Here is a 17,464-nt window from a genome sequence, read left to right on the forward strand (position 1 = left end):
CCCCCCCCACCCCCCTCCACTGGGCTGCCAACAAAGCCGTGTCACATGATAAAGGTTTTTCCTCGTGGGACACAAAACATGGCTGAGGTTCAACCTACACAGGAAGAAATTGAGACCATCGCAGTTCTGTATGCAGTGCATGTATGCAGAGCATTGATTGATTGACTGATACAATCTAATAATTCCAAAGGCAGACAGATTAAACATCTGCTTTTCCTAGCATGGCGGGTCCAAATGTTTCCTTTTAAAAGCATTTATTACATTTTTTAAAAATATACTTGAGATAAAGTTTTGTTTTAATGAATACTTTGGAAGAAAAAAATGTAAAGCTATAAAAGAGTTTGTAGCCATTTGTTGGGCTCCCTGTGCCGGTCCCAAGCCCAGATTAAATATAAGGTTTTGTGAGGAAGGGCATCAGACGTGAAAACTTCGCCAAACTACCTGTGCGAATCAGTGAAAGCTGATTTGGTGTCGAGATTCATGACGGTAAGAGTGGAAAGATGGACAACTAACACCTACAGTTGGAGGAGATTGGGTGCAAAATATTGAAACCGTGCAAATTTCTCGAGTCTTCCTTCAGGTTTTTTCTTTCATAGCTCTGTTTCGAAATATGAAAGACTTGGTGTCATGTAATTCTAGCAAACGGTGGTTACTCATTTTTCCTCCATGATCAATTTCTATGAATTAAAAAGGACCCCATCCATACATCATTACCAACTCCGAGTCTCTGATTAGTCAAAGCTCTACCTAGTTTAGCTTTCAATGTACATATAGCCCAAAAAAGTCGTAAAAACTTGCATGAACACAAGTATTGAACACAGAAGCCCAAAACACACACTGTTACAAGCTTTAAATGCTTTCAGTGGCTGAAAACGCCTTGCCAAGGTTGGTGTGAGCCTAGCTTACCAATTTTTGTTAAGAAGCTTAAATGCATTTACAACATTTAAGGTCTCGATTAGCCTAAACAGTGACTCAAACCATGCAAGAACACAATTCTAGACCCCTGCTGGCCTGTGCTCACATTGTTCTGAAAAACTAGACCGTTTTCACATCTCATACTGTTGGTGGCAGTATCAACTATTTTTGCTGGTTTTGCCATTTTTGAATACACAGTGAAAAAACGTCACTGCAGGTGTGAATAACAAAGAATAGGCACAAGTGAGTTGTGCTATTTTTGGAAGAGTCCTGCGGGCACCTTGTGTGGTCCTTGGGGCCCTGGTCTATACTTACTGTACATAGTGTATAGCATATTTGATAAAGTATAATTGATAAAATAGAATTAAAGTCTTCTACTTTTTGAATTTGGGAATCTATTTACACAAGTTTATGATTGACATCATCAATACAGGGAAAAAGATTTTCATGAACAGAATCTGTTGCCTTGATGTCAAATCAAATCATTTTTTGTTTTTTATCAATTTTCAAACTGTGCACCCAAATTGATATTTTCAGTAAAAAGATTATTTTCTGTCAAAATGTTTGATAAAAAAGGGAATTATGTTCATCGTAAAAAACAAAAACGCATTAATTGAGTTTCTTTGTGCATCTCATCTGCATTTGAAGGCTTTACACATCATCACTCCTGTCACGTCATTGTTTTTTTCACCATGTGTACACAGGTGAACCTCTTTTTTTTAAGCCGTTTACAGCCTGGGCTCTTTGTTCAGTCAAAGCTGCCTTTGCAGGTTCTTAAGTCAGCCCAGGTTCCCTGTTTACCTGGAGCTTAGCACCTCTTTCTTTTTTCCTCTTCCAAATAGGAATCTTACAGCCACTTCAAAGCTTTGAAGCTTGGCTTCAATGGTCTGGATCTGACAGCATCTGATGAGTTATTGGTTCTCTGGAGCTTGAGCCACAGCTTGAAAGACCCTCTGTAGCCAATCTCCAATAATCCCTTTTGCATATTCTAAATGAGCCAAAGCACACACAAAAAAAAAAAACAACCCTTCTAATCTACAGATAGTTGGAAAATGAGCTTTGTTATGATGCTACATTATTGTTTAAATTACTGCCAGAAACATCTTTTGTAAAGACCCAGTCTTCTAAACTAAGTAAGAATTTTTAACAATTTACAGCTTATTAGTACTCATATATATATAAAAAACAAAAGTAAACATATTTTAAACTTTTATGCACCTTTCCAACCGCTGAAATCCAGATCTAGCACTGATAACAAACCTTTCACACTTTACTGAATGAAAACTAGACTCTCTGAAAATAATATATATATAATTCTCTTTCTTTGTTTAACATAATTGTATACATTTATTCTGTTGTGAAACGACTTTTTTTAGTTTATGCACTGTGCAAATATTTTTGTCTGGTTTTGTTGAATGAAAATAAATAAATGAATAAAATAAACAAATAGGCAAATAAACAAATAAATGTTGGTGAATCTGTTTATCTACTAATATTGTGACAACTTTTTCCCATTTCTGCAAATTTTTTGCAAGTACTTTTTATCATCTTGTGATGCTTTTTTTCATTAAAAGAACAGGAAACCCTATCCTGTCAAGTCACTCAAAAGCGGATAAAAGAATGTGTGACTGGTTAAAAAAATAAAGGCAGAAAGTTAAAGTCAACAAGACTTTACAGAAACTTGCCAAAACAAAATAAAACTGAAGACTCCAAACATCCATAAAGAGATTATAAAAGGAAATAAACATGTAGGGCAATCAAGACGGTGCAAAGAAAATGAATGATGGAAACTTCAGAGGTACTTAAAGTAAACGGACTGACAAAGAAAAAAGAAAAGAAAAATATTACAGACGCAAACAGGAGGTGGTTGATGAGAATTGTCAAAGAGATCCCTTTTATCTCTCTTTCTTCAGCTCCTTTCCTCGACCCCAATGACAAATGGCATGGGTCAAAGGAGTGGAGACGGAGAGGAAACAGAAAAAAGATCAGTAAATTTGCAGAATTTGGCTCCATCCCATAGCCGTATACTACAGACATTCAGAAAAAAATAAAATAAATTGTTCATAAATTAGCATTTTTTTGCGTGCGCAATATAGCATTTTTTGGCCACAATTTACTATTTTTTAGGAGCAAATCAGCATGTTGTGCACACAAATTCGCATTTTTAGACCATAACTTAGTATTTTGGGCACACAGATTAGCATTTAGAGGCAACAGTTTAGAATGTTGTAGGCGACACTTAATATTTTATGGAGACAACTGAATATTTTGTGCAAACAAATTAGCATTTTGTGGCCACAATTTACAATTTTTTAGGAACAAATTAGCATTTTGTGCAAACAAATTTGTATTTTTGGACCAAAATGTTGTATTTGTGCGCACAGATTAGCACCTGGTAGCCACAATTTAGCATTTAGTTGGCACAATTTAATATTTTGTAGGCCTCAAATTAATATTATGTAGCCACAATTTAATATTTTTAGGCTTCAATATAACATTTTGTAGCAGAATTTTCTATTTTGTGCACACAAATTAGCATTTGGGTAAAATTTAGTATAATGTGTAGTGTACACAATATAGCACTTTAACGTATTTTAGGCAAAATGTAATATTTTGAGAGCTTGACTTATCAATTAGTGGGCTCAATTTAGTATTTTTTACCCAACATAAGCATTTTGATACCAAAATTTAGTATTTTTGGCACATAAATTAGCACTTTGTCCACACAAGTATCTCATGGCCACAAATTAGCAGTAGGAATTAATTATTATAAAAACAGTAATTAGTGTGCACAAAGACTTTAAACTTCAAACTATTTATTTGTAAAGGGTCTTTTGTTCGCGTGAAACACAAAGCACTACTAATTCATGTGCACAAAATGCTAATCTTTCTGCAACAAAATGCTAATTTGTGTGCACAAAATGCTTATAAATGCACATTTTTGGCCACAAAATGCTAATTTGTGGCAACAAAACATCAATTTGAGAGAACAATTACTTATTTTCTGTCAGGGGCTTTGTAACATAAAGTATATATATACATTATTACAATTTCAACTATGAAGATTGACTACATACGTGCACGAAATGGTGGGCAGCATAAAATATTAACAGTGAGAAAGGCTGATATTTTAAGTGAGATTCATTTAGTAAGTTTAAGTGCTTTAATAACAATCTACAAAAAGCTCAACCATGAAATACAAGTAAAGGACAAAATATGCAACATAAAAACATTTGATCCTGCTATGCTGCTTTCAGTGTTTGGAATAGTAGAATTGGAAAATGTTTGACTCCAACAAAAATCATCTGATAATGCAGAGAGGACAACTAAATGTGAAGAAGTGGAGGGTTTTAAAGTCCTCAACGCTAAAACTTTCAAAATGCTCCCTCTGCCTTTCCATCCTCTTTAACTGTATTTGTCTTTTGGAGTTCAGTGTTAAATGAACCTTAGCAGACTGTGGGGATAAATTAAGAGTAAAAACTCTCTAGAAACAAGTGATAACTTAGAGAACACATTTAAAAAATGAAGATATGTAGAGGTGAAATAAGCATTTACTTTGCTGTTCCTCAACTGTTCTCCATTAGCCTGTGTAGGAATTTTGCGATGACGAATCTCCAGCAGAAATCATATTTTACAGAGCACTTGCTGGCCCCAGAATACACATTTTAATTGTTTATTCCTGTATGTTTTCTAGTTTTATACAATACAGATGGGATTATTTTAGGGAAACAATACTTTCCTGAATAAAAACATAAAAAAAAATGTCAGTTTGTCTCCTCGTGGCCCCATGATCAACTACTGACCTTTACCCTACATGTCATTCGATGACAGCTGGGATCCATCGCCGTGCCCCCATGACCCCGAACACCAAAGAGCAATAATAGTAAGGGAAAGGATGGAGGTACGGACAAATGATGGACTCTCTTGTTTTATCGTCAAGCCTGCAACATCTTGCTAGCTCCAAGTTTGGTTTGTCTGGAGATTTCTAACCAGCAGCAGGATGGTTTAACTCTAAAACAATAGGAGTGCTGAGTTATCTGAGCAAACCAGATATTTGCATTTACAAAATTCTAAGTGTATCATTAATCAATAATACCTAAAAGACTTCTCTAAACTCTTCTAAACATTTTAGACAAGAAGGAAACTCATAAACTATACCCCCTAAAGTGATAAATTCCATTTAAATATAGTAAAAAAAAGTTAAAATTATTCATTTCAGATCTCATTGTTTTATGTAGAAAAAAACCCAAAAATAAATAAATCAAAAACTATTTAGAGTTTCTGCATAAATTACGTCACATTCTTTCCATGCCTGTAGAATGTCTTAAAAAATGGTTGTTGTCAAAGGTTTACAGTTGGCTACAGTGTAATTCAGTCAATCACAATCAAGAAATTGTACACACAGTTCTTAAAAACTGCTGCATATTATTGATTTTATGACAAGAAGCTGCAGGCTGGTAGAAATTTGGACCAGACCCAGACTTTGGACATGCCTTAGAAGATCTCATGAGCTGTGCAAAAAGCTATTTTTATAAAAGTTGTCATTTTATATCAAAGTTACCAAGCACATAGGGATCATAGATCGTGTCCACGGACATCCTTTCGTGAGGATCTGCACCTTTTGGGTTGAGTGTCCATTAATCACGATTTGTGTTTCAGTCATGCTCTGTTTCTCCTTCAAACCTGATTGAAGTTTACTCCGCTGTTTCTATTTGAGCTGATTATCCTTAAGCTTGTTTAGGTTCATGGTTGACAGTTTGCCACTTAACCAAAACAAGTTTCCTTCTTGTTTTGGTTATTTCTTTTTTCAAAAGTTCGACATATTTGAGTTTACGTAGTTATTTCATTTTTTTTTTTTTTAACATTCATGCATTTGTACTGCAAGCCTGCTCATTTGCATTAAGTTTCACCAGCACAATGTACAGCAGAAGACTAAATATGTTTTATTTAAAGACTCTTCCAGAACTGAAATATCATAAAAAGTTCATAAAAACTGAATCATAAACAGACAAGTAACTTTACATGAATCCAGAATCTAGAATGAATCTAGATTAATCTGATATATCCTGTTTGTTTTTTTTTCTTTGCTTTAATGTTTACTACAATACATGTAATATCTACCATAATTGTCATGATAGAAAAGGTCATGATCAATAAACTTGAATAAATGTTAAGATAAATGAATACACTACATAAAATACTTCTTACAATAAGTATTCGTTTCCACAAAGCAGTTAGACGGCACATTTTTTTAAGATAAAATATTAAACAATCAAATGTTTAAGGAATCTGTAGTAAAAGTTTGAAAAATGTATTATTTACCAAAGAAAATGTCTTTAACTGTCTTGTTTAGTTTTCTTTAGCAACACATTATTTTACAAAGCAAAACTACAAAACTGTAGTTATATTATTGTAGCATGTGGGTGTTTTTTGTAGATATGCTAACATGTAGATGTGAAGAAATGTTTTTTTCTTTTGTCGTCTTTTTATTACATGTTACTAAGAAGGTTAGGAGTTAGTAAAGTCACATTAATGTTTGTTTTAGTGGTATAATTCTTTCTTTGTATGTGTTACAAACAAGGATGGGAGTTAAAGGTATTGTGAGTATGCTAACATGGCTAACGTTTTAAATGTGGCTAACATGTAGCATGCTACAAACAAATTTTAGAATTACTGTAAATGCAGTTAAAGTTTGTCTAACAGACTATCTCTGACTTTCTTTTCTTACTTAATGCCCTTAAAGTGACGTCTCTCTTTATATATTGACGGTACACCTTATTGTGTTGAAAATACAGTACACAGATTTTAAGTAAAATATTTCTATAAGAACTTGAAAAAGTACCAAATATAACCTTTGAAAAACACCTTATCTAACTGAGTAGATGTGAAACATTTGACTTTTCTCTTTGACCTCTCCTTGTCCCCCTCCTTCTGTATCTACCCACCATGCACCTCCTCCTCCATCAAATCCTCCCGCTCCTCCTCAAACAGAGCAGCAGTTTGGTACCGCAAGAAGGCTGCAGAGCAAACAGCCGCTCTGCAAAACAACCACAGCATGCTGCTCATAGAAAGTACTTGGGAAAGTATAAAAGGACATTAAAAAAAACTTAAAACGGCTCAAGCAAGAATAACCTTACAGTCCATTACAAGAACATACCAAAACCAACAAGATCTGAACCTCAACCACAACATCTAGTGCATGTACAATTTACGATACACACATACTCTTAGATTTATAACTATGCCACATGAGAGCTGTTAAATACACAGAACTCAGAAGATGATGCACTCTAGTTGTAAAAAGAGGCAAAAAACTCTTTCCCTGTCTTCCCTAAGCTCCCCTATTTAAATTCATTTTCCTCAAATAAATCATTAGTCAAAGAAGTCCCAGGGCAAACAGACTTTTCTGCATTCAGAGCCATAAATCTCTCTTATGTTTGGGCGAGCCAATTAACGCAACACAGCAGCTCACTCGGAAGAATAAACCTCCCAGTTGTGATATTTATTGAGCGTTTTAGCTTCTTTTCATGTTAAGGGAAAAGACGTTTACAGAAGAGCATCAAATATACCTCAGATAGACTGATATTAGATGTCAAGAACATGCCGAACACTTAATGTTGAACATGCTTTCAGTGAATAGCGTTCACATTGGACAAGCAGGGAGGGGCTTCTCCTTATTTTTCTTTTTTTCTTAACAAATGTTTATTGACCTGAGTTTATGGACACTACGAGGGGGATTGTCAGCATGGATGAACTGGTTTAACTGTTTTTTTTTTTTTAGTTCTGATGCTCTAATCCTGTTGATGTACGTTTAGTATCTATGACTCATCAGATACAAACACTAAAACCACCTGAAGGGATTGTGTAACCTCAGGTTTAATCTCCCCCTTCTCATCCTATCCTTCTGTGAGAGCCAGAGTAATGCTGGGAATAAGCAGAGCATAGATATGAAAAGACTGACGGCCATGAAGCAGATTAAAGGAATTAATGTGGTGGCAGAGGAGCCGGGTGAAACAGAGGCTAAACTGCTCTGCTGAAGAAAGTGGTGGGCTACTACAAACCACTTGTTCTTTGATCCTTTTTTAACCACAAAAGTGGAGTTTACTTTTCTTTTAGCATTGATTTTATATGATTTACGCATTTTTTTAATTAAAAGATGTTTCGAATAGTTGTAGTCCCATTTTGATCATGTTTTCATCTATTGTAAAAGCGTTCCCAGTGGTCTTTTAATTAGGATTATGATGCTTTACACCAAAATGTAAAAACCTGTGTTGCTTTCTAAGATATAGTTTCAGCACAGCAGCAGTACTTTAATAGAAATTTGCTTCTGAGTAGTGGGCGGGACTGTTGGCATAGAGAAACTCCACCCTTCTTTCACCTCGTACTTGCTGAAAGCTCTCTGTTTACATTTTTTTGTCTGATTCTGACTCACGATTTGAGTTGCGAGATACACAGAAATGCCGTTTTAAGCTTAATTTTCTTCATACTTAATCAGAAAAATGCTATTAGAACATGTTAAAAACACCCAAAACACATTTTTTTTTAATCAGAGTGGATCTTTAAAATAAAACACAGGTGCTAGGAAATACTGTCATTATGTACATCTTATGAGCTTTTAGGGGTTTTTATTTGCACACATAAGGATAACAACCATTATCAAGAATATCCAGTATTGTTGGCTGTCATTTCAGCAAAATACCACGGCTATACCAAACAGACACTCTGAGCTCTTTTCAGGCAAGTAAAGGTCACATGCCTGGATTCCTAAGAAACTCTCAAGTCGCGGATAATGAACGGAGGTTGAGGTCAGATCATAGTGTGCCTTGATGGCTTACCACCCAAAATCCTCGTTTCATCTTTTTTAAATTATGACAAGCTAGTATACCTCAAAAAGTATAGTTTTTTTAGAATTTGAAGGAAAAATTAAAAGGTATATTCCCCATGTACAGCTTATTGTTGTCGACAGATATAACCTCCTAATTAACCCTTTAACAGGCGACACCAAAATAATACTCTTTTAGCAAATCTTAGGCTGTTTGATGTGAATCAGCTGATTCTGATTCAAATTTCTGCCATAGTACTAGCGCTCATCATCATCTATCAAAGGAGACGCTGGCATCTTATTCAGGCCATGAGCGCCAAGCTACTTGGATGAAGCAATTTTTGGGAAATTTTTGTTGGTGATTTTACAGAGGAGCTGTGGATCCAACAATTTTGCATGACATGCTCAACTTTTGATGAGTGATGCTGTGGGACCTTTTGTGGTGTCCGGTGATCGTGGTATCTGGTTGTTGGTCACTCATTTAATAATAAAAAAAATCCATAGCAGTTTTGTGAAAAATGTCCATTTTGATACGTATCAAAACCCACCTCATCCTTGTGCAAAAAGGGTTTTTCAATAAATGTGAGTTTTTTTTCGAAATTGTCGTGTTTCCATTTATTAAACACAGTTACTGATGGGATCATGAATACCAAGAACCAAATTGTTGACATTAGAATCAGATGTTAGATTTATTACAAAATAAAAACATTTATTTGAATGAATGACACAAAATGTGGTTACCTTTTTAATTAAATTGTGAATGATTAACTTCTACTTTCTTTTCAATTAAGCCAACATTCTGTGTGGCACAAGTAAACAGAGAGTTAATCACACTTAAATGGCAGCTTGGTGCATTTAATAAGTATAAATCCATTAAGGGAAGTATTTCCTCCCTCGGGGAAGACAATAATTGCAACAAGGCGGCATTCACTTAAAGAGGCAAAAAAAAACCACCAAAGACTAAAAAAAAGTAGAAAAATATTGTATTTTCTGTGGTATATAGGATAGAGTACTTATTATTAGGCTTTTGATGATGCAAGTCTTGTTTGATCTCAATGAAGAATTGATGTGTTTGGGTTGTGGCGGCTCTCTGCACCTGTTATTTTCTAAACGACCTTCACTTTGTAGATTGTGAGCTTTCATTTGAATCCCGCGCCGTAAATCCATCCACCCACTTTGCTCATTATGTTTGGACGGTACTTTGAAAGGTCCCTTTTTGCTGAGTCTGATGGAACTCAGAACCGCAGAAGAAGAAATAATTAGAATTTACTGATAAAAACAAAAAAGTGGGGGTTAAACAGAGGAGGTTATAGCCATTCAGGCAAGCCACATGCCGGTGTTAAGCTTCAAGTAAAATGACCTATACTCTGAGATCTATACTAACAACCCCTCCCCTCTGGGACCTGACCTTCTGCCAGGAGATTGCTTACAATCTGGTCTCAGGACGCACAAGCACTTCTTTATTATTGTATAACCTTTTCCAGTGAAGAAACCGTTATTTCCAACGGACATCTTGGGTGACGAAATAAAAAGTATTAGAGCTGTTTTGGCATTTCAATCTCATTACTTCTGAATTAAAATAAGTTTAGTGATGTCCGTTTTAGATCTAGTACCTGGAAACACAGGAGAAGCTGCTGTCTTACCCTCCTGTTTTAATTCATTTATATTGTGCCTTTAAACAACTGGGCTTTTAAGTAATGTATTTTCAACTATTTTTTAAAATGTTTTCTGTAGATTTCTACTATTGTATTTTTGTTTATTTATATTTTTAGTTATCTTGTGCACTGTATGTGTACTGGTTAATGATTGTGCTCCTATTCTACAAATCCGGATTTAGGCTCATCCATCCATGCTCCGGTCCATTCGTCCGTTCATCCATCTGTCCATCCATCCATCCATCCATCCATCCATCCATCCATCCATCCATCCATCCATCCATCCTCCAGTCCATTCATCTGTTCATCCATCCATTCACCCATCCATCCATATATCCATCTATCCATGAATTCATCTGTCCATCCATCCGCCCATCCATCCATCCTCCGGTCCATTTGTCCGTTCATCCATCTGTCCATCTATCCATCCATCCATAATTCCGTCCGTCCGCTCATCCATCTATCCATCCATCCATCCATCCATCCATCCATCCATAATTCCGCCTGTCCGCTCATCCATCCATCCATCCATCCATCCATCCATCCATCCATCCACCCCCTGTCTGCCAATTCATCCATATATCCATCCATCCATCCATCCTCCAGTCCATTCGTCCGTTCGTCCATCCATTCACCCATCCATCCATCCATCTATCCATAAATCTGTCTGTCCGCTCATCCAACCATCCTTTGGTCCATTCGTCCGTTTGTCCATCTGTCCACCCATCCATCCATCCAAAAATCCGTCCGTCCGCTCAAACATCCATCCGTCAGTCCATCACTCCCTCCCTCCCTCTCTATCTCTCTCTCTCTATCCATCTTACCATCCATCCATTCCTCTCTCTCTCTCTCTTCTTTCTTGTAAATAGTCTCTTGTTGCCTACATTTTCAGATAACAGGGAGTGAATTTGAAGGTAGAAGGACTAAATCAGATTCTCCTCTAAATAATGAAGAGAACTGGACGTATAGTAGAAAGTAGCCTTTACACTCCAGGGCAGGAGTCCTGAACATGAAAGCAGAAACCACACACACCACCACCCTTTAACCCTCTCATTAGTGTAATCCTGCATGAGAAGAGTAAATCGTCATGAATAAATCCATTTAGAAGCCGGTGAATGAAAGACTTTCACTTTGAGATACTCCTATTACCATTTCAATAAGCGTGCCAAAACGTTCCTTGTGTTTGACAGAGTAATTGGGGCCATTAATGAGTAGATAAAACATTGTTGGCAGAGAGGTGTATGGAAGCAACTCATTTTATGGAAAAACACACATTTGTAGATTCTTTTTTTTATTAAAAGAGCTAATGAATCCCCTCCTCTGAAGGAGACTTTTCTGGCTTTGTCTGACAAAACAAAGGAATTGGTGAGCAGACAGGAGTCAGAGCTTCAGACAAATGTATTCCAGTATTGGCCGAGCGAAGCCTTTCTTTGAACGGATGACCTCTGTGGTGTTTGGAAAATCTCCTTGGGCAAGTTTGACTTACAAATAACCGTCCTTTCATTGTTTCAGCTTTGGATTATGTGTAATTATTCAATGCAAACTGGCGAAAAAAAAAGTAAAGTAGTCGTTTTTACCTTGTAAAAGAAAACAAATAGAGAAATAATAAAGTAGGGGAAGAAAAACCCAAGAGAGATGCTCCTGGAGAGGAGTGCAAGCAGGTCAAAAAAAGAGGAGGAGGAGGATCAGGAAGAATTGGTGATGGGGAGTGCAGTACTGTAACAAAGAGAAAAGTGAGACACAAAGAAACAAAGAACTACACCGGCAGCAGCACCGAATTCGACAAGCAAAACAGTCACAGTTTGCCTGGAAGACAGGGAGATGCCAAAAGACACACACACACTCCGAGATACAGCGGAGTTCTGCATCTTAATGCACCCGAGGCATCCTCAGCTGCTCCAGTCTTTCCCTATTCATCAATCTGAGAGACAACTCAAGGCCCAGGAGAGAAGGAGGCTGTGGGCAAACGTGTAGCGCTCCCAAACGGAGCAGAAGATTAATAAGGCGAAAATACCAAACAGAATCATTGTCTGTTTCCAGCAAATATTTGAGGAGCGGGGCATTATGCTGCGGCGCATACATACCACGCTGATGTGCAGATACACTGAGGTGAGATTCACCGCACAACAATGCCTTCAATTAGACAGAGGAAATTAAAATTTTTTGTGATTGTGAAAGGTGCTGTGTGTGAGTGTGGGGGGAGGGATGGAAAAATCACGTGGCTTCAAGGCGGTTCAACACCGAGCTGCTGGACATGTCAAGAAATACGACGCATGGGGCGGAAAAAAAAGAGGGATTTTGCAGTTTTGGAGCTTTTGTGGTGCATTAAATCGGGTGATAAGGTGTGCTGCACAGTAGATTCTAGCCCAGTCAAACTTATTTTGGTTCAATCCGTCTGATTTCAAGTGGTCCAGACCAGAAACATAATTTCAAAATAACCTTTGGTCAACTTATCTATAGCTTTGTTTTATTCTCAGTTGGAAAAAATGCCTCAAACAACCTAGTAGCTTAATCACTTATTATTACACATTCATTCAGAGGCCAATGGATTTCACTTTTTAAAAAGTGGTTTATTCAATTTTACATCTGACACTGAGCTAAACTCAAGACCCAGTCTAAAACATAAATGTGCAAATCAGTGAAACATTGAACTACATTAAACTTGGCAAACATTTGTGAACATTTGGGACTAGACATGGTTTGGCCGTCAATCTCAGGATCCAAATCCTGCATAACAACGCATTTCACAATGTCATTTGAGCGTGCAAAATACAAATAAATGTCCAAAAATATTTTCTATTTTTGGATTTTTTTGGATTTCTTAACTTAAATTGTTGTGAATCAGGATCAGACAGAAAAAATGGAAACAGAAAGCTCTCAGAAACGAGGAGGGGCGGGGTTTCTTCATGCCAACGGTCCCGCCTACTGCTCAGTATATTTTTTTTTCTTTTACCAAAAAAAAAAAAAAAATTATTACGTCTTTAGATCTTGTAAATTTATGAGAAAAAAAGAAATGACTGATAAAGTGCAAAAATAAAGTTCTATATTTATTACTTTAAAAGTCATTGGATACATTTATGGCTTTCTTCTCGCAAATGTAATACTTTTAATTTAATAAATTTACAAGAAAAAAAAACTTGCAAATTTATGAGATGTAAAGTCTTAAAATTGCATGAAAAAAATCATACATTTACAAGATTTAAACTAGTATTATGAATGTTTTTTTAGGTGGGCCTAATACTTTGTCGTACTAATCACTGTTAATCAAGAGCAGAAAAAAAAAAGGAGTCGGACAAAACCTTGTAGCTGTGATGTATGTAAGCTTCTATGGACACGCCCCCTGCTCCGCCCCATTCTAATGCATAGACTTGTAGACAACTAAATCCATCTTCGCACTCCTGCTTGAGCTGGATAAGAAAGGATGACGGGAAGTGGAGGCGGGCTTACTCCTCGCCAACAGTCCCGCCCACAACTCTTAGGCAAATTTCTTATGAACTACTACCTCTCTGCAGAAACTATGTCCTAAAAAATGGCATAAAAAATTATTGGCTAAAAACTGCAAAATCATAATCAAAAGACCATTGCGAACGCTTTGAAAATAGATCAAAAGATGATCAAAGTTAAATAACATCTGTACCGCACAATAAAACTCGCCTTAAGAAACCTTGCAGTCTTCTACATCTTTGAGTCATTAAGAAGCTCAAAACGAGAGGTTTAAAGAAGGAGGTGAAACAGAAAAATGGTGTAACCATTGGGTTTGGACCAAGGGGAATGAATGGAAGGGGAAAAAAAATGAATGAGTGGTGAAAGATGAAACTTTAATGATCCCTCTAGGGAAAGTGGACGCCTGCAGCAGCAAAGAGAAAAGCACACATAAAAAACAGATATTAGAAGGAACAATTATCAAAATGTTAACACATTAGGAATGAGTCATTAAAGTGTCATTTAAAAAACTGAGTGAGATGTTTTTAATTTTTTTCAAAGCTCTTAAACTGTAGATGACGTGTTGCAAGGACTGCCAAAGAAGAGTGAAAACAGATACAAGACGGAAAGAGGCGGATACGACTCGGGTGAAGCAGCTTTCAGCCCCCTTAATTGGTCGGAAACAAGAGGTCTCCGAATAAAACCTTGTCACACGATGAAGCTTACATTTTCCCCCTGAGTCGCTTAACTGCAGCAAACTCACGCTCCTCTCAAAACTCTTCCTCCTCCTCCTCTTTGCACTTCCTCTTCAGTTGTCACCAGCCCCAGCTGTCTGTCCTCCATCCCATTTTGTGTATCTGTCTGTTGCTGGGACAACAAACTAAACACCATCTCGTGATTTCCAAACATAACAACTGCGCTCGAAGTAGCTATGATTCACCTCCCCTCCATCCTGATCCCCCCCATGCCTCTCCTGCCCTGCAGTCCTCCCTTTATTTTTGGTTTTCTCCCCTAATTATCTCTCACGAAGGGGCGAGGTAGCCTCCACCATCCCCCACACCTCCGCGGCTCCACCAGCGAGAGGAGACCACGATGAATAATTTCACGTTTTTCGAGCCTTCCTCTGTCTCTCGTCTTTAAATTGATTATTGCAGTGAAAGCACAGCTAAAAGAGCAGCCCGGTAGGTCATTTGTCTTTCTGGCGATCAGAGTCCATATGTGGGGGGAGGTGGGAATTTGGAAAATAATATGCAAAAAAAAAAAGGAACTAAAGTGCTATGCAAAGACATTCATATTGTCTCATCCTTTCAAAGGCGGTAAAAGTGGAGGAAAAGTCTGCAAAGAAGAGGAGAAAATCCCAGAAAAGCGTCTATAATTACATGAAGAGATCCATCTGCATGTCATCTTACCTCTCCACGCCCGTTTTTGTGTTTTTATGCAAATCACAAACACTTTTTTGCAAACGTTCATCTGTCAGTGTTTGATTCAGCGTGAATGCGACCGCCTGGGCTGCGGCTAGCCTCCAGGTGTTTCCAGTCTGTATGAGTGTGACACTCAACTGATGGTGACAGGTTACACAAAGACGTTTCCAAAGCGAGTGTAGACTCCCCGGTTTATCAATGCAAACTACATTCACCTGTCCTGACTCAGTACTCATTAACATTTAATCACTCGCTTTATTCATGGGGGTTTTATAGAGGCCCTTTTACGTGTGTCATAATGTCGGTGCACATCGGTCCTGTCCCTAAAGCATTAACACTACTTGTAATGACATGCTGAAAACTTCAAAGGTTTTAATTTTTTTTAGAAATTTTATTCTGTTTTTTTTTTAATGATTTTGAGAGTTACATGACGCTCTCACAAACTGTAAAGCAATTTTTTCCTGAGTTGCACACAGGGTTGGTCGTTATTGTAAAAATTTAATTCAATTCAACTCAATCCAATTTTATTTATATAGCCCAATATTACAAAAACAATTGCCCCAATGGGTTTCATACAGAAGCAGCTAATGTGTGGCAGTCAACAAGGTTGGGAGTTATTGTAAATATGCTAACGTGGCTAACAAGGCCAAGTGGAGCCCAAATGGTTTAGAAGTGGGCAGAAAATGTGGACCCCAATTGGGTTTGTTTGCAGATTTTGTAGTGATCCGACCTGTGTTTGCATACATTGGCTTCAGTGGGTACTCAGCAGACAGGCTCGCTATGCTAGCCAGTAGCCCAATGGACAGCGGAGCAAGCTTTGCTGCCCAGGGTCCGGCAGAGCCAGCGAGCGCCACCGTCCAGGGGCCGACAGAGATGGTAGGGTCGCTGTCCAGGCTACTGAGCCAATTTGGGCAAACAGAGGCGATTGGGTATTATTATAAATACGCTAACACAGCTAACATGTAGCAGTATCAGACAGTGTTTTTGATGTGTTACTTAGAAGTAATGATTGTTTTAGTAATATTAGGGTTTTTTGTGTTGCAAACGAGGTTGGGAATAACAGGTATTATAAATAGGCTAACGTGAGTGTGGGGTAGAAACAAGATCTAGGGTATGTCCAAAATCGCCCCCTAATCCTTAACTACTTAAACACTATATAGTGCAGGACTATATACTGCCCTGGATTTTATAAGCAATTCAGACACCATTCTCACTACTTTACTTTTGTTTTTCTAAACACCGGATATAAAATCACAGATTTCACAAAGTGAAAATCGAATTAGTACAAACATTTCTCACCACCTATTTATGAATCCATTGGATTCTGATGATGAAAATGTGGACGGTTTATTAAAAAATTACATTTAAACACTTTTTTTTCATAAAAATAGTTCGACTGCAGTGCATTGTGGTCTATGTTCGCTAATGTAGTCAGCATTGATGCACGCTAGTTTTTCACAAAGACTTCTGGGAAATTTCTACTGCTCGATTTTGGAATTGTAGATTTGGACATCAGTACAAAATGGCGAACACACTATATAGTGAGTAGCAGTGGGAATTCGGACATAGCCCTAGAGTTACTGTGAAACCAGTCAATGAAGTCGAACTGACTAATGGGCTTATCCCTGACTTTTGTTTGGCTGAATACTTTTGCCTTTTATGTGACATAAGTTTGGAAATAGATCGTTCATTGACAGTGTATCTTTTAATCCTAATACAGTTTGCTAATTTCTAAGCTTGTCTGTGTCCTCTAACGTCAGTCTACACTTCATCTCCTTTGTTTCCTCAGAGTATCTCAAGTTCATTGCTCCTCACATTTTCTATCTCTTATTTAAAAAAAAAAAGATTTTTAACAGCGATTTTTAGTTTTTGAGGGGGGGTCTCTTTTTTTTTCTCCACCAGTCTTGCTGCACATACTCCACCCCCACCTCTAACCACCAACCCCCCAAACCCCTCTTAATGGATCCCATGTCAGCAGAATACCAGAGTAAACCACACAACTGCACTGTGGCTTCATGTCTGTCTCTGCCTCACTGTCTCTCCGTCTTCTAAGCAGGAAAAAAAGGGAAAGGAGAACAGGAGCAGAACAAAACTGCTGGCTGAGCAATAATGACAAAAGCACAGTGATCATGTATGGAATTCTAATTCTGCTAATTCTTCTCTTTGAAACCGTCTTTCACTACTAATACGAAGCTCCGATGTCTTGCATTGTTTTCTAAATTGCTAAC

At 37.4% G+C, this 17,464-nt stretch overlaps 1 protein-coding gene and 1 long non-coding RNA gene across 10 annotated transcripts in view; one reads left to right on the forward strand and one right to left on the reverse strand.

The window, feature by feature from the left end:
* Nucleotides 1-17,464, reverse strand: part of LOC112142467 (roundabout homolog 1) — a 132,398-nt gene that overhangs the window by 42,922 nt on the left and 72,012 nt on the right. The gene's annotated exons all lie outside the window — the stretch shown is intronic.
* LOC112142469 overlaps nt 1-17,464 on the forward strand; it is a 101,119-nt gene that overhangs the window by 38,069 nt on the left and 45,586 nt on the right. Inside the window, exon 1 of one of the 4 annotated variants that reach the window (XR_004949000.1) lies at nt 862-4,816. The exons of the other annotated variants lie outside the window; for them this stretch is intronic. This is a non-coding gene — a long non-coding RNA (uncharacterized LOC112142469). Of the gene's footprint in view, nt 1-861; nt 4,817-17,464 lie in introns of those variants that run through there. 4 annotated transcript variants of the gene reach the window in all.

The sequence above is a fragment of the Oryzias melastigma genome, linkage group LG14 (genome assembly GCF_002922805.2).
Source record: "Oryzias melastigma strain HK-1 linkage group LG14, ASM292280v2, whole genome shotgun sequence".
In the NCBI taxonomy this organism is placed as follows: Eukaryota; Metazoa; Chordata; class Actinopteri; order Beloniformes; family Adrianichthyidae; genus Oryzias; species Oryzias melastigma.